The sequence below is a fragment of the Dromiciops gliroides genome, chromosome 1 (assembly GCF_019393635.1).
Source record: "Dromiciops gliroides isolate mDroGli1 chromosome 1, mDroGli1.pri, whole genome shotgun sequence".
NCBI lineage: Eukaryota > Metazoa > Chordata > Mammalia > Microbiotheria > Microbiotheriidae > Dromiciops > Dromiciops gliroides.
The window spans coordinates 664,602,732-664,628,074 of NC_057861.1; the positions used below are offsets into that span (position 1 = coordinate 664,602,732).

The window sequence follows — 25,343 nt, forward strand, 5'->3', positions numbered from 1 at the left end:
CAGTCTGTTGAGGTCTTTTGGGATTATAACTCTTAATTGAACAGTTATTTATGGCTTCCAGATTCCTGTCAATGGCAAATTTTATAATTATGCTATCTACATCTTCACTCAAGTCACTGATAAAAAAATAAAAATAATACAAATTATTTTAAATTAGTCTATGGTTCTACATTAGCTCTTCATTACTAAAACTACTATTACTTTGCAGAGAGTTTAATCCAGCTAATCAACCAAAGTTCACCATAGTAAACCTTCTCAGTGTAATTTTCCAAGTTGCCAAAATCTTTGGGAAAAGCTAATCACAGAGCAGTGATGGTCCTTTCAGGAACTCATTATAAGAGGAACAAGTGGGGAGTTGCCTAAAAAAAAAAAAAAAACATCACTGGAGAAAATTTTGTTGTACCAAGAGAGCAAGATGGGAAAAATAAGGTTGTAGCTATGTCAACAATAGAGAATTGAAAAGATTGAAGCCATTTCTAGGGAGGTGCCAGGCATAGGGCAAATCATACTAGAATCAGTATGACTGACTGACTGATACACTTCCCTTGCCTTCCAAAATATGGATGTCTGAGTAATATTTGGTTAAAATGTACCTCAAGGGGCAGCTAGATGGCGCAGTGGTAAAGCACTGGCCCTGGATTCAGGAGTACCTGAGTTCAAATCCGGCCTCAGACACTTGACACTTACTAGCTGTGTGACCCTGGGCAAGTCACTTAACCCTCATTGCCCTGCAAAAAAAAAAAAAATGAACCTCAAGGGCAGCTTTATAATGGAAAAGAAAAGATGTTAATTTTTTGTATGTAATTATATATATGTGTGTGTATGTGTGTATGTACATACACATGTGTACATGTACATGTATATACGCTGTATATACTTCTTAAACATAAACTATATTATAATGATTTATATAAGCCTCATTTTGGTTCTTTGTATATTGAACTATTTTAATTTTTATGATTATTAAATTAAAAATTTTTAAAGATGGTTGCATAGCTTACATGTATTGCATTCTTACCTAAAAGGAAAGCTGCAAGAATTTCTTTGTGGCATGTCTTTGTTGGAGACATGTCTCCACAACACATTTTCTACTTAACAAAGTACACAAGCACCCTGAACCTAGATATAAAGTAATATCTACATCTAGGTGGATCTAGATATAAGTGCTACAGATAAAGAAACTGAGGCCCAGGGAAGCTGAGATGATATGCCCATAATGAAACAGCTGCATAACCAAAAAAGGGTGATCTTGCTTCTCTTTAAAAAATGTCCAGCGAAAGGGATCCCACTATTTCCCATGGCAACCTCCTCCACTTTGCGATGGCCCTAATGTTTAAAATGCTTTTCCTTAATTGATCCTAAATCAGCTTTTCTTCCATTTCTACCTGTTGTTCTAATTCTGTGCTTTGAGAACAAGAAGAGCAAGTCTAGTCCTGCTTCCACTTGACAGCCTGTCTAAAGATTATTATCATGTCACCTTCGGATTTATCTTCTCCAAGCTAAACAACTTCAGTTCCTGATATTGAACCTTCCATCGCATGCTTTCCAGTACTTTCACCATCTCAATTGCCCTTTTCTGAGTCTGAACTGGCTTGTGAATGTCTTGCCTGAAAGATGTCATACACTTTTTTTTAATATGTCTCATCACAATTTCTTTGGTAGTAATTTATGTATGTCTATCTCCTCTATTGAATTAGAAGTTCATTGAGGATAGGAAACTCCACCTAATTCTACTGTCTATCCCTATAGCAACTACCACAGGGACTTGAACAATCAAAACTTGATCTTGAATGGTTATTTGATTACTACAAATTATCATGCAAATTATCAACACAGCTCGTAAGTGCTTAATAAATGCTTTTTGATCAACCAATTTATAAAAAGTGAAACCCTGAAGAAATGATAAACAGGATAGATAATTTTTCAAAGGAGATATGGAAATTAGGTCACTCATTTTTCTATCATTCCAATCCCAGGCTCCATTCCAGTCAATAAAAAGGCTTGTTGATGTCATGGTGAGTTTATGGTATTCCTTCTTTGTGCTTCATCTCAGCTAACTAGAAATTTCCCTGCCTTATACAATGGAGAAGTTAAGAAAAGCCTATCTCATAAAGCCTGCCATAAAAAGAATTCCTTCAATACATTTGTTACCCCCAAATTTTACAAAAATACTCCTTCCTTTAGAAGAAAGATGAGAACACTGGAAAGCAAGGACAGGAAATGATGTACATCCATGGGCAGCACTTGAAGTCAGAAGAAGGCACATGGGATTTAAACTCAGAAAATCTTCTAGTCCTGGGTCTAATAAATGGTTCCACCATTTTCTGCGTGTGACTTTGAATAAATCGCTTCCTCTCTCTGAGCCTCAGATTCTTCATCTGTAGAAAAAGGGGATTAAGGCATTATCCCTCCCAGGAATATTTATGTTTTAAAAGAAGACTACAGGGATTAGAGTTCCTAACATATTCAGCAAGAACCACCTTTTCATAAGGGATCAAGAATCAAAGGATCATTTGAGCTAGAAGGCACTTACCTATAAGTCAACCTATGAGCCAGCTTATAGGCTGTTCTTCAATGCTTCATTTTATAGATAATAAAACTGAGGTCAAGAGAGGTTAAGAGATTTGCCCATGGATACAAAGGTCAGAGCAGACAGAGACAGGTCTTGAACCCAGTACCTCTGTACAGAGCTCTTTTGTTCCAACGTATTCTGTAGAGTCACAGGAGTCTGTAGTGATTGTAAAAAATGGCCCAAACAATTGGATTGACTGCATTGGCTCAGGTCTGCCACTGTGTAAAATGCAACCTAATTTCCCGTTTATATATTCATAGTAGACATCACACATTAATTTTTCTTCAGGTCAAAGAAACATTTCTGGCATAGTACATGAATTTAAACACTAAGGTGAATTTTATAAAGTATAAATAATAAAAAGGTCTCTGTAACTAGGAAAAGATTAACATTGATGAGAGAACAAGAGAGAGTGTATTTGTTTCTTCCAGAAGCCAAGCAAAGAGATAATTGTGCTAAATGTTCCCTGAACATAACCAGTCTGGATGAAAATGACTGCTTCTGTGCCCTCCCCTGCTGCTCTGATGTGGAGCTTCAGATTTTGCAGACAAAGCTCTTTTGCCTTCTACTTTAAATTCTGCTAGAATATTTAAACTTGATGTATCCTCTGAGTTATCTCTTCCCAGTATGGTGACCTTTCCATGTTTGGCATGTTTGGGTTATTGCAACCTCACCAGGGGACTTCTGTTACTTTAATTTTAGTTGTAGGATTAATTGTTCTCTGTCATTACTAAATAATATCAACAGCAGGAATTAAAGCCCCAATTCTCACTACATTCACTCTATATCTCTACCCACCAGACATGTTGACTTTAGAACTAGCAAAAACTACCAGACATCAAACCCAAGAGGTCAAAGACAAAAATAATAGTCCCATATACATTAGAGTATTCATAACAGTACTTTTTGTGGTAATAAAAAATTGTGCCCATTGATTGACCAACTGGGCAAAAAACACCAACATTTAAATGTCACTTTAAAGCTTGTAAGGCAAATTACATACATAAGATTCTTTGAGCTTGACAATACCTATAGGTATTAGTATACCCATTTTCAGATGAGGAAATTGAAATAAGAGAAATCGTGAGACCTTTGATGGCCATTGACAAGCCATTGACAGGACACAGATCCAGGCTTTCTTGACTCCAAGTTTGGAACACTATTATGCTAAATTAAATTTTAAACTGTGAGAAATTTGGAGAAACATGGAAAGACTTGTCCAAATTGATTCAGAGTGAAGCAAGCAGAACCATAATAATATATATATATAACTACAACAAAGCAGATAAATGAACTATTACAAATTATGTAAGGAATTGATAAAGGAGTTCCTCAATCAATTTGATGAAACTACAATGTTGGACCATTGGGACTTTTGGTAACATTTCCCTATGGGGAGGGAGGTGGCCATAATCAATAATACCTTGTTTAGAGAACCAAAGATATCTTATCAGGCTTCAATAATAAGGGCGTCCCAACCAAAGTGAATTGGCTGGCTCAAACTCATGGCAGAATGGAATCATGTGTAAGGAGCCTTCTATACAAGCTTGAGAGCTAACACCTCTACTAAGTCTTGTCTCCTTTTGTTCCTGTATACCTTTTTTTCCTGTTGTAGGTATCCTTAACCTTTTTTGTTTCATGGACCCTTTTGGTAGTTACCTGGTGAAGACAATGTATTCTCTCTAAAAATAATGAGAGGTTGGGGCAGCTAGATGGCTCAGTGGATAGAGCATGGGCCCGGGAGTCAGGAGTACCTGAGTTCAAATCTGGCCTCAGACACTTAACACTTACTAGCTGTGTGACCCTGGGCAAGTCACTTAACCTCAATTGCCTCACTAAATAAAATAAAATTTAAAAAAAGAATAATGAGAGGTTTTGTTGTTTTGTTTTGTCTTAAATTCATAATTAAATTCAGTTAAGGTTGAATTTCTCTATGTGTCCCAGTGAAATAGATGGACTTACTGGAATATCAAGGTGTTGTCTTACAGTCGTCAGGTGGGGCTGAGTCTGGAAAAAGTAAATTGACTAGAAAATTAGGAGGTTGCCAAATTAGTTCATTCCTTCCACAGGTGTGTCCAAACCATGGGATGGTGGTAAATTTGGAGGATTTTAGGCCTGTGGGGAAAATAGCACTAAAGGGAAAGATAGAATTGTATTGACCATTTGTGGATTATTACCGACCCTTTATATGTCTTCTACAGAAAACACAACTCAGATGGTCTGGCCTCATTGTTTGAATGTCAAATGTGCACTTGCATAAAAGACTATATTATAGAGAACTCACAGAAGGCAAGTGCTTACATGGTGGTGAGGAAAAGTGATATAAAGACATTCTCAAGATCTCTCTTAAGAACTTTGGAATTGATTGCATGACATGAGAGACACTGGCATAGTACTGCCCAGCATGGCATGCCCTCATCAGAGAAGGTGCTGTGTTCTATGAGCAAAGTAGAATTGAAGTAACTCAAAAGAAACATGAGATGTATAAATCTAGAGAATCCAACCCAAATATTCATGGATTATCTGTGCCCAACCTGTGGTAGAGCATTCCGAGCTTGTATTGGTCTGGTCAGTCACAGTCAGACACACTGTAACTTGACTCTAACATAGAGATGTCATTTCAGCCCTCTTCAAGAATGAAAGACAACAAACCAACATTATTTATGGACTCCTGGGAATCTTGTGAACTTTCTCCACTATCTATAGTAAAATAAATAAAGGCTATCTCATACTTGATAAATGTTGTGTTACCTTGAATACTTGTATGGGATTGCAAAAGGATCCTTTTAGCCACATCTGTGAACATCTAAACATGAGGAATATTCGGAGATTTTTCCAGAGAAAACTGTGTGAAGGCATTACAAGCCAAAGATCTGTTGATATCTTGGACATTGCTCCAGAATTAGAGTCAGTTTTTTTGAGCCCAATGCCCAGGGGTCCTGGATGATAGCATATAGTTGTAATGACCCATCTTTGTTCTAAAAGTGAAAGATGGTGCAGGCTGGGAATGCACTTGGAAAGTATCCCAGGTAACACTATGTTAGCAGTATAGCTGACATCTGGATCATGTCCTATTTTCTGCAAGCTTACAGAAAAACAGGATATCACCATATTAAATAACCCAGTAAGAGAGATACTACATATATACCTGACCAGAAGATTCTTTCAAATATGTCTACAAACCACATGAATTCAGATGGCTGAACAAGGAAAACCTTAGAGGTCAGGCTTCAATGTTGATTTAGAGCTAATATTAAATATGGTTCCCAATTAGAAAATTTAAAGGAAACTCAATGACCCTTCCCCCACTGCATATCTGGGAAATTATCTAGCTCATTCCAATATTCTGTATTTACATGATGTAAGTAATCAACTTTTCTATGGTCACATGGTTTATTGAACACAGTAAAGTAAGACTTCCAAGAAACTGTCAAACATTCCACTTTTACGGATTGCTCTGCCAAAGTATCTCCAAACCTCCTACTGCTTACCTTACCACATCCTTGGGTGCCTGGGAGATAGTTCTGCATCATCTGCTCCCACATGTAGAGAGAGGAAAAGAAAAAATGAAGAGGTAAGGAAATGGGTATCTGGAATCCCAGCACTAGAACTCAATTTAAACAGGAAAGTAAGGTCAGTATGGGGAAAGAGGTTGGTTCTGACTTATCCTTCCTGAGCATTTCAGAAAAGTTAATAGTCTCCTGCATTCTGGATCCATTCTGGATCTAGCCCCTTCCATTCCTTGCTCCTAGTCAGGCCATTTCCTCATTATTGCCTCAGGTGAATGTCCCCATCACAAAATCAGAGGTTTGGGGATGCCCATAGCAAAGTTTCAGTTATCCCAGTGACAGCTTGGTCACAATGGTTAGAGGTTTCAGTTGAAGCCACTCACAGGCTAGAAGCCAGATCTCCCTTTAACAGCCTCTCTCTCCCTCTCCCTCTCCCTCTCCCTCTCCCTCTCCCTCTCCCTCTCCCTCTCCCTCTCCCTCTCCCTCTCCCTCTCCCTCTCCCTCTCCCGCTCCCGCTCCCTCTCCCGCTCCCGCTCCCTCTCCTCACATAACTTGGCCTGGAATGGCTACCCAGAATATCTTTTAAGAGCAACAAAACAGGGACAGGGAGTAAAGGAACAAGGGCATTACAGTACATGATGTGCATAACTCATGCCACCTGTTCTCATCTCTTCTTACACTTTTGGAGGCTTCCATAATACGGAAAGAATAAAAGCAACACTCAAAATAAAAACAAAGGAAATGTGATAATCTCCAGAAACATTCCACTATCCTTGACAGGCATCTTGGTGCAGTGAATAGATGGCTGACCTTAAAGTCAAGAAGAATTTGACAATCACTAGCAATGTGATTCAAGTCACTTAACCTCGCTGGGCCCCAGGTTCCACATGTAAAAGGAGCAGATAGGACTCACTAATGTCTAAGGTCCCTTCCTGCTCTAAATCTATTATCCTGGAGCCCTCTGTCCCCCAGATGCTTTGGGCCCTGGTGATGACAGCCTAGAACAGATAAAGTAACCTCCAGTGGATGCTCTGATACCAGGTATTAATCAATAATGGTTTATTATGCATCTATTATGTAAGTCCATATCCCAAGGAGATCAAATAAAAAGGAAAAGGACTCATGTACAGCTCTTTTTGTGGGGACAAAAATTTGGAAACTAAAGGGATATCCATCAATTGGGGAGCAGCTGAACAAGCTGTGATATATAATTGTGATGGATTACTATTGTGTGATGAAATTTATAAAGGGAGTGGCTTCAGAAAACTTAGAAGAACCAATATGAATTGATGCATAGTGAAATGAGCAAAACCAGAACAATCTACACAGAAACAGAAATATTGTAAGGAGAATTAACTGTGAAAGACCTAGTAACTCTGATCAATACAATCATCTGCCACAGTTCTAAAGGACTTATGATATAAAATGCTATCCACCTTCAAACTGAGAACTGATAAACTCAATGTACAGAATGAAGTATATTTTTCCCTTTCATTATTTTTGTTTTGGGTTTGTTTTGATGTCAGAACATGGCTAATGCAGAAGTTTTGCATGACTACATATGTATAATGGGTGTTGTATTTCTTGCCTTCTCTGTGGGTGGGTGAGGGATTGGAGGTAGGAAAAGAATGTGGAACTAAAACTAAAATTTAAATTTAAAAAGCATCTGTGATGTTTAAAATCTAAATTGTGTTGTCTAAAAAAATCTAATGTGTGGTCTCCTTAAATTAGAAGCTTTAGCACCAGTCTTTGGGCATTAAGCATTTATTAAAGCATACCAGGTATTCACGTGGAGTTCAGAAAGTTAAGAAAAGGCCTATCTAGCCTAGAATTCCAGCCTAGTCGGGTTCTTCCTCAAGTCCTCTGCCATGTGCCTGCTTCAATCACGAACTCCCCAGCAAACTGAGTGTGGAAGCTTTTCATAGGCCTGGAACAGAGGCGGTCCTTACTCACTGCTTCAAGCTGATTGGTTAGCATCATCCAAATCTATTGGTTCACTGGACTTGAAGGTGGTCTCAAGTTAAGTTCAAAGTCTTTAGCTTCTGAGAACAATACCTTCTTAAGGACTAGCCAGGTGTGCTTACAATCTAGTTAACTTGAAGTGGGCTAATCAGCAGTCAATCACTCTCAATTCAATCAGTTTAGATTAATCTCCCAGTGGGCCTTTGAGTATCTGCTAAATCCTATTATTTTATCACACATCCATTATGTTGTCAGGCACTGTGCTAAGGCACTGAAGATACAAATACAAAGAATGAAACAATCTCTACTCTTAGAGAGATTACATTATAAGCGGGGAGACAAGTGAATAGAGAACCAATAAGGAAAACATCCCCTTCTTCTGAATAGAGAGGTGGGGATTATAAATGTGGAATATTGCATCCATTATTTTCTATATGTGGTCATTGTGTTACTTTTGCTTAGCTGTTTTTTCTTTGTTATAAGTGAAAATTCAATGGACTGGATTATATAGAGAAATAATTATGATGTAAAAATAAATATTTAAGACCATGGGTGAGTCACTTTATTTCTTGAAATCTCAAGCAACTTTCTAAGGCCATAAATTAGAGATGAGTTGACAGTCTGAATTGGGTGAAAGACTTTCCACACTAGCAATTCCCCAAAATGATTAAATCACAGGTTCAAAGATTTTAATTAAGTGAATAAATAAAAGTTTACCTGGGGAGAAATGGACTTAATATTCAAGAGATAAAAGCAGCAAGGTGAAAATCTGACTTAAGAATAAGGATAGTTGGGGCAGCTAGGTGGTGCAGTGGATAGAGCACAGGCCCTGGATTCAGGAGGACCTGAGTTCAAATCCAGCCCCAGACACTTAACACTTACTAGCTGTATGACCCTGGGCAAGTCACTTAACCCCAATTGACTCACCAAAAAAAAAAAAAAAAGAAAGAATAAGGATAGTCTGGGGGCAGCTAGGTGGCACAGTAGATAAAGCACTGGATTCAGTAAGACCTGAGTTCAAATCTGGCCTCAGACACTGGCCATATACTAGCTGTGTGGCCCTGGGTAAGTCACTTAACCCTCATTGCCCCAAGAAAAACAAACAAAAAAGAATAAGGATAGTCATATTTCATCCTGAGGCAACCTAAGGCCTTTACTAAGTAATCTGAATGTCGTTGCTGCTTCTGATGTTCTTGCTGTTGTTGTTCAAAGAACACTATGCCCAAATGTTGTTGTTCATCCTCATTTTTTGAAAAGGACCAATGACATCACCCTGTGATGCATGAATTGGATTTAAGTGAAGCAGAGTTGCACAAAGTCATCAGACTCACTTTCTCTTCTAGAGCCATCAAAGACCCAAATCTAAACACTTCACAGTACCTCCTTCAAGGCTCTTCATAGCCATTGAAATAAATTGTTTTCATCTGCCCATTCCACCCCTGGAAGTCTTCATATACTTGGGGTAAACATCCTCTAACTCACCAACAGATTTGAGGCCTGTCAGTTACCCTCTACATGGTTTAGCCTTTCTGTTGAGACAGTATTACTGGAGTGTGGGTGTTGCACATGCTATAACTTCTTGAAGCCACAGGTAAGAGTTGAGTGCCAGTTGAACACCAAAGATAGATGGGCAGGGGCGGCTAGGTGGCACAGTGGATAAAGCACCGGCCCTGGATTCAGGAGTTCCTGAATTCAAATCCGGCCTCAGACACTTAACACTTACTAGCTGTGTGACCCTGGGCAAGTCACTTAACCCCATTTCCCTGTAAAAAAAAAAAAAAGATAGATGGGCAGCCCTGAAAAAGATTCAGCAAGCCCCTTATACTAGCAATGCTAGTCCTCCTTGAACAACGCATCTGAGGAGACAAAAATGGCTGGAGGGAACCCCTATTAAAAAAAAAAAAACACTGTGAGTTGCAAGAAGGATGGCAGAGTGGGGACAGCAACCCAAACTCTCCTAACTTTTCCTTCCAAACAACTTTAAGATAATGCATCAAATTCTGGAGCAGAAAAACCAACAAAATGTCAAAGTGAGACATTTTTCCAGCCCAAGACAACTGAGGATATCAAAATAAGATGTCTGTGACTTCAAGATAGGAGCCAGCCCAGAGATCATGCAGGCAGCAACACCAATTGTGGCCTTAAAGGCAGCAGCAACAGCTTCAGGAGCTCAAAGCCCAAAGACAAGTAAAGGGGTAGGACACCTGATGAGAAAGAGATTACAGAAGACTCTTTGCTGACACTGGACATAGAACTTGATGCTGTTTGACAATTCCATTGCCCTTATACAGTTCTGGATCACAGTTCCAGGGTAGAGAAAAGTAGTGGTTTATCACAGAGGTTGCAATTTTCACTGGTTTCAAGTCCAAGACAGAGAGAAGCACTAGGACTTGTGGCTACAGGGGAGCATGGACCCTTCGTTGGTTAAAACCAAGGGGTAGAATAGTGACCATACTCTCCCCAAATCACACCACCTTGGAAGCATTGAAAACTTACAGATCACTTGAATTAACTCTGAAAACTGCAACAGGGAAGGCTGAAGATTGGAATGGTGCTTGTTCCCTCCTAAGGGAATGGAGCCCAATTTCAACATAAAGTTCAAAGACAAGAAACAGGATAGAAAAATGAGCAAACAACCAAAAAAAGAAACTTACCATAAAAAAGCTACTATTATGACAGAGAAAATCAAGACATGAACTCAGAAGACAACAATATGAAAACACCTATAAGCAAAGCCTCAAAGAAAAAAAAATGAAAATTAGACACAAGTCCAAAAAGAATTACAAAGAAGGAAAGAAGGAAATAAGAGAGGTAGATGAAAAATTAGGAAAAGAAATAAAAGTGATTCAAGACAATTATGAAAAGAAAATTGGTAAAAGAAGCACAAAAAATACTAAAGAAAACAACACCTTAAAAAACAAATGGTAGGGGGCAGCTAGATGGCGCAGTGGATAGAGCACTGGCCTTGGAGTCAGGAGTACCTGAGTTCAAATCCGGCCTCAGACACTTAACACTTACTAGCTGTGTGACCCTGGGCAAGTCACTTAACCCCAATTGCCTCACTAAAAAAAACAAAAAAAAAACAAAACAAATAAAAACAAATGGTAAAAAAAGCACAGAAAGAAATTCACTGAATAAAAAACTCCCTAAAAAGCAGATTTAGCCAAATAGAATAGGTACAAAACCTAATTTTAAAAAAAATAATTCCTTAAAAATTAGAATCAGGCAAGGAGAAGCTAATGACTCCATGAAATATTAAGAAGTAATCAAACAAAGTCAAAAGAATTTTAAAAAATAGAAGAAAATGTGAAATATCTCATTGGAAAAATAATTGACCTAAAAAATAGATCAAAGAGAAATATTTTAAGAATTATTGGACTACCTGAAAGCCATGATCCAAAAAAAGAGCCTAGACATCATATTTCAAGAAATAAATTATCAAGAAAAACTATCCAAATACTTTAGAACCACAAGATAAAATAGAATTTAAAAGAATCTACCAATCACCATCTGAAGAGGTTCCCAAAATGAAAACTCCCAGATATAATATAGCCAAATTTCAAAGCTCCCAGGTCCAGGAGATGAGAGCAGGCAGAAAGAATCCATGTATAGCCATCGTAGCATGAAGCCATAGCCAGGATCACACAAAGTTATTCAGCTTTCACCTTAAGGGAACAAAGAGCTTAGAATACAATTTTCCAGAAGGCAAAGGAACTAGTATTACAACCAAGAGTAACCTACCTAGAAATACTGAATGTGATCCTTTGACAGAGAGTGGGAAGGGAGAAATGGATATTTAATGAAATGGAGGACTTTCAAGCATTCCTGAAGAAAAGACCAGAGCTGAATAGAAAATGTGATATTCAAACACAAGATTCAAGAGAAGAATAAAAAAGTAAATGTAAAAGAAATCATAAAGGACTAAATAAGGGTAAGCTGGTTACATTCCTACATGGGAAAATGATACTTGCAAATCCTAAGAACTTCATCATTATTAAGGCAGTTATAAGGAGTCTATATAGACAAAGGGTGGAGATGTGAGTTGATTATGTTGGGATGATCTCAAAAAAAACAATAAAAAGATATGAAAGGGATGTATTGGGAGAAAGGGAAAGGGGAATCATCTCATATAAAACGGGGGCATAAGGGAAATCTTTTTTTCAAGGAAAGAGAAAATGGGGGCAGGCACATGCGTAAACCTCTTTCATTGGAACTGGCTCAAAGAGAGAAGAATATATATTCACACTTAATTGGGTATAGAATTCTATCATACTTAACAGAGAAGTAAAGGGCAAGTAGATATTTTAAAAAACTGGAGGATGGATGATAAAAGGCAACGTGAATCAAGGGAAGCAGCAGTAAGAAGCAAAACAATTTTTAGAAAATAGAATGGAGGGAAATACACAGTAATCAAAACTGTTCATGTAAATGGGATTAACTCAGAAGCAGATAGCATAATCAATTAGAGATCAGAATCCAATAATATATTATTTATAATAAACAAACTTGAAGCAGAAAGATACTTCAAGAGTTAAAATAAGGTGCTGAAGCAGAATCTAATATGCTTCGGCTGAGATTCTAAAAAATAGGGATACTAATCATCATCTTAGACAAAGAAAAAGGAGAAATAGACCTAATTAAAAGAGTTAAGTGGGGGAAGCTAGGTGATACAGTGAATAAAGCACCGGCTCTGGATTCTGGAGTACCCGAGAGTTCAAATCTGACCACAGACACTTGACACTTACCAGCTGTGTGACCCTGAACAAGTCACTTAACCCCCATTGACCTGCAAAAAAAAAAAAGAGTTAAGCAGGGAAACTACATTTTACTAAAAGTTACTATAGACAATGAAGTAATATCAATACTAAACATATATACACCAAATGACAGAGCATCCAAATTTTTAAAGAAAAAGTTAAATGAATTATAGGAGGAAATAAATAGTAAAACTATACTATTAGGGGACCTCAACTTTCCTCCCTCAAAACTAGCTAAATCTAGCCATAAAATAATAAGAAAGAAGTTAAGCAAATGAATAAAATTTTAGAAAAGATATATAGATAGATTTGGAGAAAACTGGATGAGAACAGAAAGGGGTATACCTTTTTCTCAACTGTATATAATGCCTTCACAAAAATCAACCATGTATTAAGGCATAAAAATCTCACAAACCAAAAGCAGAAATGTTAAAAGGTGCCCTTTTCAAACCACAATGCAATAAAAATTACATTCACTAAGGTGCCTTGGAAGTTTAGATTAAAAATTACTTGGAAACTAAGTAATCTAATCCTAAAGAATGAATATGTCAAAGAACAAATCATAGACACAATAAAAAATTTCATTAAAGAAAATAATAACAATGAGACAACACCCCAGAATTTTTGAGATGCAGCCAAAGTAGTACTTGAGGGAAATGTTATCTCTAAATACCCACATTGTTATAAGAGAGAGAGACAGAGAACAGGAAAAGAAATTAACCATCCAATTTTTCTAAAACTAAGAAAAAAACATTAAAAATACCCAATTAAAAACAAAAATAGAAATCCTGAAAATCAAAGAGATTAATAAAATTGAAAGAAAAAACTAAAAACTGGTTTTATGAAAATTTGAATAAAATAAACAAACCATTGGCTAATTTGATTTTTAAAAAAGAAAGAAGAAAACCAAATTGCCAAGTATCAAAAATGAAAAGGGTAAATTAAAGCAATTATTAGGAGATATTTTGCACAATTACATGACAATATAACTGACAATCCAACAAAAGAGGAAATAGAATTCTCAAATAATCTATCTTAGAAAAATGAATTGAATGAACCACAAATGAGATCCATAAGAAAAAAATCCCCAAACCAGATGGTTTTACTCATGAACTCTATGAAACATTTAAAGAATAATTCATTCCAATACTATAAAAACTATTTGAAAAATAGGTAAAGAAGGATTCCTCCCAAATTTGTTCTATGACACAAATATGGTTTTGATACCTAATCCAGGGAGAGAAAAAATACAAAAAGAAATTGATAGACCAATTTCCTTAATGAATTTTAATGCCAGAATTTTAAATAAAGTACTAGCAAGGAGACAGGTGGAATTTATACAAGGAATGGAAGGCTGGTTCAATATTGGGAAAACTACAAGCACAATCGACCATATCAATAACAAAAACAACAAAAAATTATATGCTTATCTCAATAGACACAGAGAGAGCTTTTGACAAAATGCAATATCCATTCCTATTAATAACACTAGAAAACAAGAAATAAATGGAGCTTTTCTGAAAATGATAAATAGCATATATCTAAAACCATCAGCAAGCATTGTCTGTAATGGGGATAAATTAGAAGCCTTTGCAGTAAGATCAAGGATGAAGCAAGGATTCTAATATCACCCATTAAGCATATACCAACATCCCAAACCAAATACAAAGGTAAGGTCCAAATGGGTACATTATTTACACATAAATTGTGATACCACAAGCAAATTAGGGGAGCATGGATAATGGAAGAGTGTTCTTAACAAAGAGACAGAGGGGATCACAGGTAGCAAAATGAATAGTTTTGATCACATTCAATTTAAAAGATTTTGCACAAACAGAACCAATACCTCCAAAATTAGAAGGAAAGCAGGGAAGTTGGGGGGGTGCGGCAGCAGAGAATTTACAGTAGGTTTCTGTGATAAAGACCTCATTTCTCAATTATATAGGGAACTAAGCCAAATTTATAAAAACAAAAGCCATTCTCCAATTGATAAATGGTCAAAGGATATGAATAAGCCATTTTCAGAAGAGAAAACTAAAGCTAACTATAGTCATAGGAATAAATGCTCTACATCCCTATTGATTAGAGAAATAAATGCAAATTAAAATGAATTTGAGGTACCACATCACCTATCAGATTGCCTAACATGAAAGGAAAATGATAAATGCTGGAGGGGGTGTGGAAAAGTAGTTATATTAATGTACTTTTGATAGAGTTCTGAACCGGTCCAGCCATTCTGAAAAACAATTTGGAGCTATGCCCAAGAGGCTATAAAACTGGGTATACCCTTTGACCCAGCAATACCATTACTAAAGCTGTATCCCAAAAAGATCAAAGAAAAGGGAAATAGACATACACATTGTAAGGGTGAGGAAATCTCCCCTCCCCACCCCATAATCTGAAGAATCCGTGTAAAATGTTTGACCCTCCCTTCATACCAGAGAAGAAGTCTGAATTTTTTCTTTTTCTTTTTCTTTTATTGAGTGTTTGCAGTATATTATTGTAAAATTTGGGTTAAGTATTTGGTCATAAGCTATATGTAGGTCAATCCTAAGTAAAAATACTTTTTCTGTGTCATCTGCTGGCCTTTGCATGTCATCTGCAGCTTCCACAAAACTCCCTCAAATTTCTCATTTAATGTTTTATGACAACCCATTATTTATCAAAGCCACAATAGGGAAAGTGATGATGTGGAAGTGATAACTGCACAAAAATATTTGTAGCAGCTCTTTTAGTGGTAGCAAAGAATTAGAAATTGAGGGAATACCCATCAATTGAAGAATGGCTAAATAAGCTGTGGTAAACAATTGTGATGGAATATGGTTGTGCTATCAGAAATGAAAGGAAGGATGGTATTAGTAAAACCTGGCATGACTTATATGAACTGATGCAAAGTAAAGGTAGCAGAATCAGGAGAACATTATACATAGTAAAAGCAGTATTATAACAATGATCAACTGTGAACGTTTTAGCTACTAAGATCAATAAAATGAACCACGACAATTCAGAAGGACTCATAATGAAAATGCCATCCAACTCTACAGAGAGAGGTTATAAACTCTGAGTGTAAACTCAAATATAATTTTTAACTTTATTTTTCTTGCCTTTTTTTTGCAAAATGGCCAATGTGGAAATATGTTTCGCTTGATTTCACATGTATGGTTGATATAATACTGCTTGCCTTCTGAATAGGTAGGGGAAGGGCCAGAGGGAGAGAGAGAATTTGAAACTCAATTAAAAAAAATAATAATGTTAAAGTAAATGATAATTTAAAAGATAAAACTCTCCCTAAAATGCTTTGAGTCAGTTGGATAATAGCAAAAATTTCCCTGCTTTAAAAGTATGAACTTGGGAGCAATCTCATTTATCTGAAATAGAAAAAAGTCATACCAAGCTGGAATGGATTCAAGTACAGCCCTGATGATAGAATATTATTCTGTTGTCTGTGGACCAACATGTGGAATTTAGAGACTCATCATCACCTGTTGAGCCACAGCAAGCCTAGACATATTGAAAACTTAACAAATTATAAGCTTAGAACCAAACTCAAACCATTCCAAGTACAAATTTTAGCTCATTTTAACTACTGCAACTTATTTTTAAAAGAGTTCTTTATTTCTGTTTTAATGGTTCAGAAGATTGACTACCTGGGATGTCAGGAAAATTGCCCTTATTTTAAGCCACCGACTTGTGTTTATTTTGTAAAATTAAAGGTTTTATACTTGCTCCAGATGATCTTTGCAAGAGATGAAAAGAGTTTCACTAGATGGGAGGAATGTAATGCAAGTCCAAAAGTCCATCGGTGTGGGACTCTACTGATTGGGGGAGATCAATGCCTCATGCCTGCATGGAGAACAGCGTGAAGTTAGAGAGAAAGGAGAGTCTCTTCGGGCTCTACAATTGCTTTTAGTACTTCTGGCTTCTGACTTTAAGAAAGAAAATGGTCAGTTCTAGCATTGAGAGAGAGAATGGACCTGTTCCTGGGCTGGGAAGTGGGGGTGGGGAGGCAAAGTGAGATTCTGAGAAGGGATGAACATGAGAGGGCTGGTGGTGCCCCATCATGTTCCTATCCCCAGATTGCTGCACTGGAGACTTTTAGGGGGAGACTCCCTTTGGGTGATATCAGGAATTCTCATGGTCGAGTGAGGGTTGCCTCACTCCCAGTAGGAGAGCTCCTTCACACAGTGTTGTCTGGTGAATATTCTCCCATGTGTTCTTTCTTTGATTTCTTTGTTTACTTGGATGAATGAGTTTCTTTGCTTTAAAAAAAAGTATACTGAGTTTTTTGTATGATTATCTCTACCATTTGAACCAGAGATCTTACCTTGAAACAAGGTCAAAGACAAAAAGAAAGGTTCCATTTGTGACAGTAAAGAACTGGAAACACAATGGGTACCCACTAATTGGAGAATGACTAAACTAATTGTGGTAAAAGAACATAATGAACTATTTCTGTGCCATAAGAAAAAGTGAATATGAAAACTTTAGGGAAAAACAAATACTACATGAACTGGAGAAGAGTAAAGTGATCAAAATCAGGAAAATATATACACAATGACTATATCATTATAACCAGAGCTTTCAACTAAAATTCAGAGGTGGTGGAAAAGTTAAACTGCTCAGTTTTGGAGTTCCTATCCAGAGGCCATACTACCCAGATTGGAGAAAATCTCCTAAATCAAGTCAACCTCCTCTCCCTACAGCATACTTCACCTTGAACATTTTCTTGACCTTTCCACGACACATCCTTACTTCATTCCCCGCTTATGCCCTGGGAACAGTAATCAAAGCAGCACTACCTTTGTTTCTGTTTAAGGGTATATCAATCAATTACCCTGTTGCTCCACTCAACATCCATGTGACTTCCCAGATTAAAAAACTTTCCCCAGCCCAACATTAACCTACATGTATCCCCTTATTAGAATGCAAGCTCCATGAGAGTCTCAATTTGGGGTACATATCCTTAGCACTTAACATAATGCTCTGCACATAGTAACAGCTTAAAAATACTGAATCATTCGTTTCTTCTTTTGCTTATGTAAATGGACATTCCTTCTCTTCATTCCAACAGGGGAGTGCTATGGAAGGAACCAAGCATTTATTAAGTGCTTACTATATGCCAGTCATTGTACTAAGTACTTTACAAATATTATGTAAGCTGACTTTCTGGATATGAAACATTACATATATTCTCAGTGTGTTTGATGGGTTTTGCTTAGCTGATCCTTCTTCGATACAATTAAAGGCTTAATTGATAGAGGGAGGTAGAGATTCGAAAATGAATGTGACAGGAAAACAACTCATTGGGTATCATTTTCAGCTAGTAAATAGCCCTTACCAAAAAGCATTCAGATTAATATTAAAAAAATCAAAAAAACCTCAGAAACCTGGATTAAGTGGCCCTTACACTATTCATAGTCAGTCGAATCCAACTCTTTGAGGCAAAAGGACATTGCCATTATTTTCTTTATTTGTATCCTCCTGCCTATTGTAATTACAAGGCATTCTTCTTCAGGTTTCATGTCAGACTCTAGACTTTGTCCACCTGTCATAAAAGCCTTTTCACCATGAAAATTCCCTCTGCCTCTGTGGCTTCTTGACCCTGAAGGTCCATTTCACCACCCTCCCCCAGACACAACTAAATGGTATGTACAGTGAGTTAAGCACTGGGTACTGAGTCAAGAAGACCCAAGTTCAAATCCAGCATCGGACTAGCTATGTGACTCTGGTTACAAGTTATTTAACTTCTGCCTGACGCAGTTGTGAATGCCTCAGTTGTAAAATGGGGATAATAAGAAGTGAGTTTTAAATCTCCCAGGCTTATGGTGAGGATCAGAGATAATATTTTAAAGCACTTAGCACAATGCCTGGCATACAGTTGGTACTTAATAAATACTTCCTCACACATAATGGAAGTACACTTAGTCCCTTCAGCTCCATCCTCTAATCGGTTAAGTCTTCCCAGAACCTCCATTTTTAGAAAAATGCCTGGTTAGCCATGTCTTCATTCTTATCCAGGCTTCAATCTTGCATCTCCAGAATTTTCCCAGCATATTGTGATGCAGGTATCTTCTCCATCCCCACCCTCCCTATACTTTTTAGCTCCCTTTATGTATGATCCTCCATCACAAGAATATAAACTCCTTGAGCTCAGGGACTAGGGCTTTGTTGGAGCCAGCTGAATGCTCCAAGGGATTGTTAAATGTTCTGAGTGAGCATTTATACCTCAAATATAAGCAAACTGCAAATTAGGCCTTGATTTATTGTTGTGTTGATTACCTAGAGTTAAGAAAGTGATGAAAAAATGGTAATAATATAAATTAAACTTAAAAATGTGTCATGGATACATTTGGTTTGTTTTCACAGAGCTGGTTGTTAAACACTTTACTACTATAGCCCTGGCAGGGATTTTTTTTCTTTCTGCTTATATTTGTTATTTCCAGGGTTTAGCGCAGTGGTGGTGCATAAGTGTTTAAGAAATATGTGTTGACTGACTATTAAGCACCTAATAGATTTTTGTTGAACTGAAGAGCTTTACAAATTTAGATGAAAAATGCAAAAAAGTTCACTTTCAATAATTTATACTAATACATAACTATTATAAAAACAATTTTGAAGACTTTTAAAAAGTCTTTTAGAAGTTGAAAAATTATATCGGCAGAACCAGAACAATTTTATACAATAACAGTGTAAAGACCAACAACTTTGAAAGATAAAGAACTCTTTTCAACACAATGACCATCTGTGATTCCAGAGAACAGATGATGAAGCACATAATCTACCTCCTAATGAAGAAGTGATGGATTTAGGGAGCAGAATGAGGCATATATTTTAACACAGTCAATGAGAGAATTTGTTTTGCTTGACTTCACATTTATTATAAGAAATTTATTTTTCTTATTTTGTTTCCAATGGAGTGGGGGTAGAGGGAATGTTAATTTTTTTAATGAAACTTTATTAAATAAAGAAAATAACTTACCATGATATTCAGGAATTCAAAGACTGCAACCTTAATTAGAATGAGAATTGTGGGGTTTTTTTCCTAATGCTGAAAGTTTTAACCTTTACATCACAACTAACACATAAAGGGAAAGGCTTAATATTATTACAGTAAAGCTGTGGCTATTTGGACTTCTTATCTAATGAAATCGCTTTTCAGGAAAGTTGAGGATTTTTTTTTACCATTTTAAGCAGTAATATTTCCAAAGTGTCTTACAAAGTGTGTCTCATACATGTGGTGTGTGATGGGAGAGGTGCTAAAAGGCATATGAGTCCATATAGAAGTATTATGACCTGAAATCTCCATAAATACTTCTCCTTCTCTTATAAAATAGAGTACAGTGAACATAATCTAACCTCTCCTTGAAGATTCAGGGCTACCACTAATAATAATAATAATAATAGCTAATATTTATATAGCATTATGTATCAGGCACTGTGCTAAGAGTTTTACAATTATTATCTCATTTGATGCTCATAACAACTGTGGGAGATGCTATTATCCCCATTTTACAGATGAGGAAACTGAGACAAGAAGAGGTGAAGTGACTTGCCTAGGATCACAAAGCTAGGAAGTATTTGAGACCAGGTTTGAACTCAGGTCTTCCTGACTCCAAAGCCAGCACTCTATGCACTGTGCCTCCTAACTGTACCATGCTACAAGTAATGCCTCAGCATTACTGACGGGAGTAGAGTCATTTTCCCTTATACTAAATAGTGTTAGTCTGTTGTGCTTTTTGGTGCTTGTGTCTGCTCATTATACTTTTCTATTCTCTCCGTTGCTATCAAGCTATCAGTTGCAGCCTTTTGGTCTAATTAGCATGCTTCCCAATAATTGGCTTTTCTCTGTATTTCCTATTTTTAATCTAATGTTGACTTGGAAAACCAAACTAGTTAGAATTAAGGAAGCCAATTCTATGAAATTTACAATGTACTGAGGGTCTCATGTAGGGACAAAGAATATCAACTATGCACTTTAAGAAAATTCTTTTGGCCCCTTAGAAATCTTCTGTTTCTTTCATTTCTAGTTCTGGGCTATGATTAGACATAAGATGGCCCATTAGTTGAGGTGCTACTAACCAAGTATTTGTATACTGAATTTTTATATAACATTTCATTTTATGCTACAACCAACAGCATTAGTACTAATTAAAAGAAATGAACAAGAAATCACAGAGGTTAATAAAAAGGTCTTGGTCTTAGTCAAATAACTGACTAGAAACTGTCATTTCTTGATTCCAAGTCATGAACCTTTTCTCATCCTTATGATCTATCTCTAAGTATCTATACTCTAATGTGGCTCTGCCATTAATTTCCTTGATTATTTCATCCTGTGCACAGATTTAGTCCTATTGGCCGTAGTCAACTGTGGTGTGGAGAGACGCTCAAGGGCACACAAGTAAATCTATACAAAAGTATTATGACCTGAAATCCCCATCGACTTGACCCCTCAGAATAAGGAAAACAATATGCCTATATATCGGTCTTCTGACCACTGCCTCCCTCAATCTGCCCTCCCTTTTATCAGCTGCCCTTCTTTTTCTTGCCCCTTTTCCCCCTACTTGTGCCCTCCCTTCTATCAATACCATCCTTTTTCCCCTTCCCCTTTTGTTTCCTTAAAGAGTAAGCTAAATTTCTTTATAGAAATGGGAGTGTATTTTATTCCCTCCCTAAACCAAATCTGATGAGAGTAAGGTTGCAACAATGCCCACCCCTCCCTTCTTTCCCTCTGTTGTAATGGGTTCTTTCTGTGCCTCTTCATGTGTTGTAATTAACCCCACTCTACCTCCCCCTTCCTCTCCTGCCCCTAGCATTCTTTTATTCTGCCCCTTAAGTTTCTTTATATAATTACATTAAATTTGATTTAATAACAATACTTTAACAGAGATACAGATCTCAAGAGTTAAAAGTATCATCCTCCTTCATCATTGAACAACCCTTCCCCCACCTTATTTACCTCTTTATATTTCTCCAGAGTCTTATATTTGGAGATCAAATTTTCTGTTCAGTTCTGGTCTTTTTCTCAGGAAGCCTTGTGAGTCCCCTAGTTCATTGAATGTCTATCTTTTCCTCTGAAAGAGAATGGTCAGTTTTGCTGGGTAGTTGATCATGGGTCGTAATCCAAGCTCCTTTGCCTTCCTGTATATCATATTCCAAGTCCTGCGATCCTTTAATGTTGAAGCTGCCAGGTCCTGTGCAATCCTGACTGTGGCTCCATGGTATTTAAATGGTTTCTTTCTGGCTGTTTGAAGTATTTTCTCCTTCACCTGATAATTCTGGAGTTTGGCTACAATATTCCTTGAAGTACTCCTTTTGGGGTCGCTTTCAGGAAGTGATCAGTAGATTCTATCAATGATGATTTTATCCTCTGACTCTACAATTTCAGGGCAGTTCTCCTTAATAATTTCCTAGAATATGGTGTCCAGACTCTTTTCTTGATCATGGCTTTCAGGTAGTCCAATAATTCTCAGATAATCTCTCCTGAATCTATTTTCCAGGTCAGTTGTTTTTCCAATGAGGTATTTCACATTTTCTTCTATTTTTTGAGTCTTTTGATTCTGCTCAATAGATTCTTGTTGTATCTTGGAATTATCAGCTTCCATCTGCTCAATTTTAATTTTTAAGGCCTTATTTTCCACAGTAAGTTTTTGCACTTTTTTTTTCCATTTGGCCCATTTTTTCTCTCATTTGGCCAATTGTATTTTTTTAAGGAATTGTTTTCCTCAGTCATTTTTGTGCTTCTTTTTTGCAATGTAACTCTCATTTCTCTCATTTCTTTTTACATTTTTTCTTCTACCTCTCTCATTTGGTTTTTAAAAGCCTTTTTGAGATCTTTAAAGAAGGCTTTTTGGTCTTGAGACAAGATCATCTTCCCTCTTAAGTCTTCACTTGTGGGCGTTTTGACCAACACATCTGAGTTTGAGTTTTGGTCTTCCCTTTCACCATAGAAATTGTCAATGGTAAGGGTCCTTTTTTGTTTCTTGCTCATGTTGTAGGCTATTTTTAAACTTATAAAGTTGAAGTCTGTTCCTGGGGCACAGGGTTCACAGTTGCAAGCTTCTTACTGCTTTCAGCTTCCCCACTCTCAGCTTCCCCACTATCAGCTGCCCCACTCTTAGCTGTGTCAAGTTGCAACAGTGTTGAGCTGCCCACTGAGCTGACCTGTGCTGAGAGAGCTGCCCACTAGCCAAGCTTTCCTGAGAGAGCTTCCAGCTGAGATGAGTAGTGCTGAGCCGCCCTCCCCTTTCACCCAGGTGAGACAGACTTTTTCTGAAGTCTTCTAAATTATCTCAAGTAGCAGGATTTTGTCTCTCTTTTTGTAGGTTCTATAGTTCCAGAATCTGTTTAGAGGCTTGATTTAATGTTGTTTTTAAGGGAAACATGGGAAAGCTCAGGAAAGTTCCTAGCTTCTCTCCACCATCTTGGCTCTACCTCCAGAACTCCTATATCAGTCTTCTTTAGGACTGTTGTTAAGAATTTCTTTGGCTACCAAAAAGCCTCTGATAGAAGAATGTAGTAGTCCAAACAGAATAGCAGGCATAAAGAGGAATTCTGGGGGATAATATGAAATAGAAAATGGGAGGCAATACATTAAATGAGGAAGTAAGGAACAGGAGGGGAAATTGATAAAAATGGGAAATGAAAGAGGACATATTTTGCAGAAGCCCACTATTTCCCTGCATGTGATCTCACCAAGTTCAATTTAATTAAGTGAAATTTTCACATCATAAATTACATGAAAATTCATGAAAGATCAAGGCTAAAATGCAAACTCTCACAATTCAGAGAATAAGTTAAAGATCAGAACAACATTAGCTCTTAAAGTTATAGATATCTTGGTGCTAATTTATGGTATACTGCATGTTTTAAGAAGCAAAGTAATTCTTTCTTTGGTAGCAATATAATAAAACTGCAACACTACAAAGTGGACTAGCACATCCTCTGCATAAGGATGACACACTAGTTTCTGAAGCCCTCTATAGTTTTCAATGTTCAATTTGTAAAGTCATTAACAACAACAACAAAAACATACACATAGGCACCAATTACACCAGAATCTCTGGCTACAGGATATGAGACCTGAATGGATTGGACCAAAAGATGGAAAGACCAAACTGGGTCTGTCTTCCTTTTGGCAAAAGATGCCCCTGAAAACTAGAGGCTCTCAGATGTCTTTGTCATATGAATCACTCAGTTCCTGGCCCAATAATCAAAGCCAAGGCAAGGTATTTGGCACACTCTAGGCACAGTTTTAAAATGATATTCTCTATATGCCAGCAAAGGCTTTGTACCTTTATAGTAGCAGCTCCAACTTTGCACAAAATAAATCCCTATGCATCAGAGAGCAGAATTCTCTGGAGGAAAAAATGAAGGAAGGAAGAAAAAAGGAAGGAAGAAATGAAGAAATGGAAAAATAAAATGAAGGACTTATCAATAAAATTCCATTCAACGTGCATATATTAAACATCTACTTTATTCCAGGCATTCATTTATTTCTTATATTTAATCTCTAGCTGACAACATGACTAGTTCTTTCTAAAATGAATATATGATAAAACACTATAATTTAATAATGCTGTGGCTAATGTGCTTTTTAAAAGAAGCTTTATTGAAGGATTCTGTTTTTCTATCACATTCATTTCTGAATATGTCCCTCCTCCCTTCACCTACCTAGTAAGCCTGCCCTTATAACAATTATAATTTTTTTTATAGTTCAACAAAGCCAACCAACACATTAAATGCATCTGACAGTATATGCCAGAGTCTATAGAACCCACTTCTCCAGAGAAAGAAGAGATGCATTTTATTATTTTCTTTCCATAACTAAGGTTGTTCATAATAATTACACAGCATTCTGTTTCATTTCATTGTTCTTTCCATTAACATTGCTAAGGTTATTGTGTATATTGTTTTCCTGGTTCCACTGAATTCATTATGCATTAATTTGTATGTCTTCCTCTGTTTCTCTGAATACATCATGGTAAAAATTCTTTATGGTGTACTTATGTCACATTTTTGTAACACAAGTTGTTTAGCTAATCTGTAATCAATGGGCATCTATTTTATTTCTAATTCTTTGCTACCACAGAATGCTGTCATGAATATTTGGTGTAGATGGGACCTTTTTGTTTTTGTTTTTAATCTAGGGTTATGTGCCTTTGAGTGGAATCTTTTGGTCAAAATATATCAATATTTCATCACTTTTTTCACATAATTACAAATTATTTTCTGAAACAATTGAACCAATTCACATCTTCACAAACAGTAAAGCAGTGTAACTATGTTCTTAAAGTTCCTTCAGCATTAACTATTCCCATTTTTTATCTTTCCCAGTTTGTCATGTATGAGGAAAAACCGTAAAATTATCTTAATTTTTATATCTCTCTTTACTTCTGATGCAAAGCAATGCTTCATCCATCTATTAATAGTTTTGAATCCTTTTGGGGATAACTGTTAATTCAAACCCATTGACCATTTATCTATTGGAGAATGGCATATGACCTTATGTTTGTGTTCATTCCCTATGTATCTTTAACTAATATA

The 25,343-nt window shown here is 36.7% G+C and overlaps 1 non-coding gene across 1 annotated transcript; it reads left to right on the top strand.

The window, feature by feature from the left end:
- The first annotated feature begins 23,681 nt into the window (after positions 1-23,681).
- On the top strand, positions 23,682-23,786 carry LOC122737711. The gene has a single exon (XR_006354509.1). It is a non-coding gene; the product is annotated as a U6 spliceosomal RNA (small nuclear RNA).
- Positions 23,787-25,343: the final 1,557 nt, after the last annotated feature.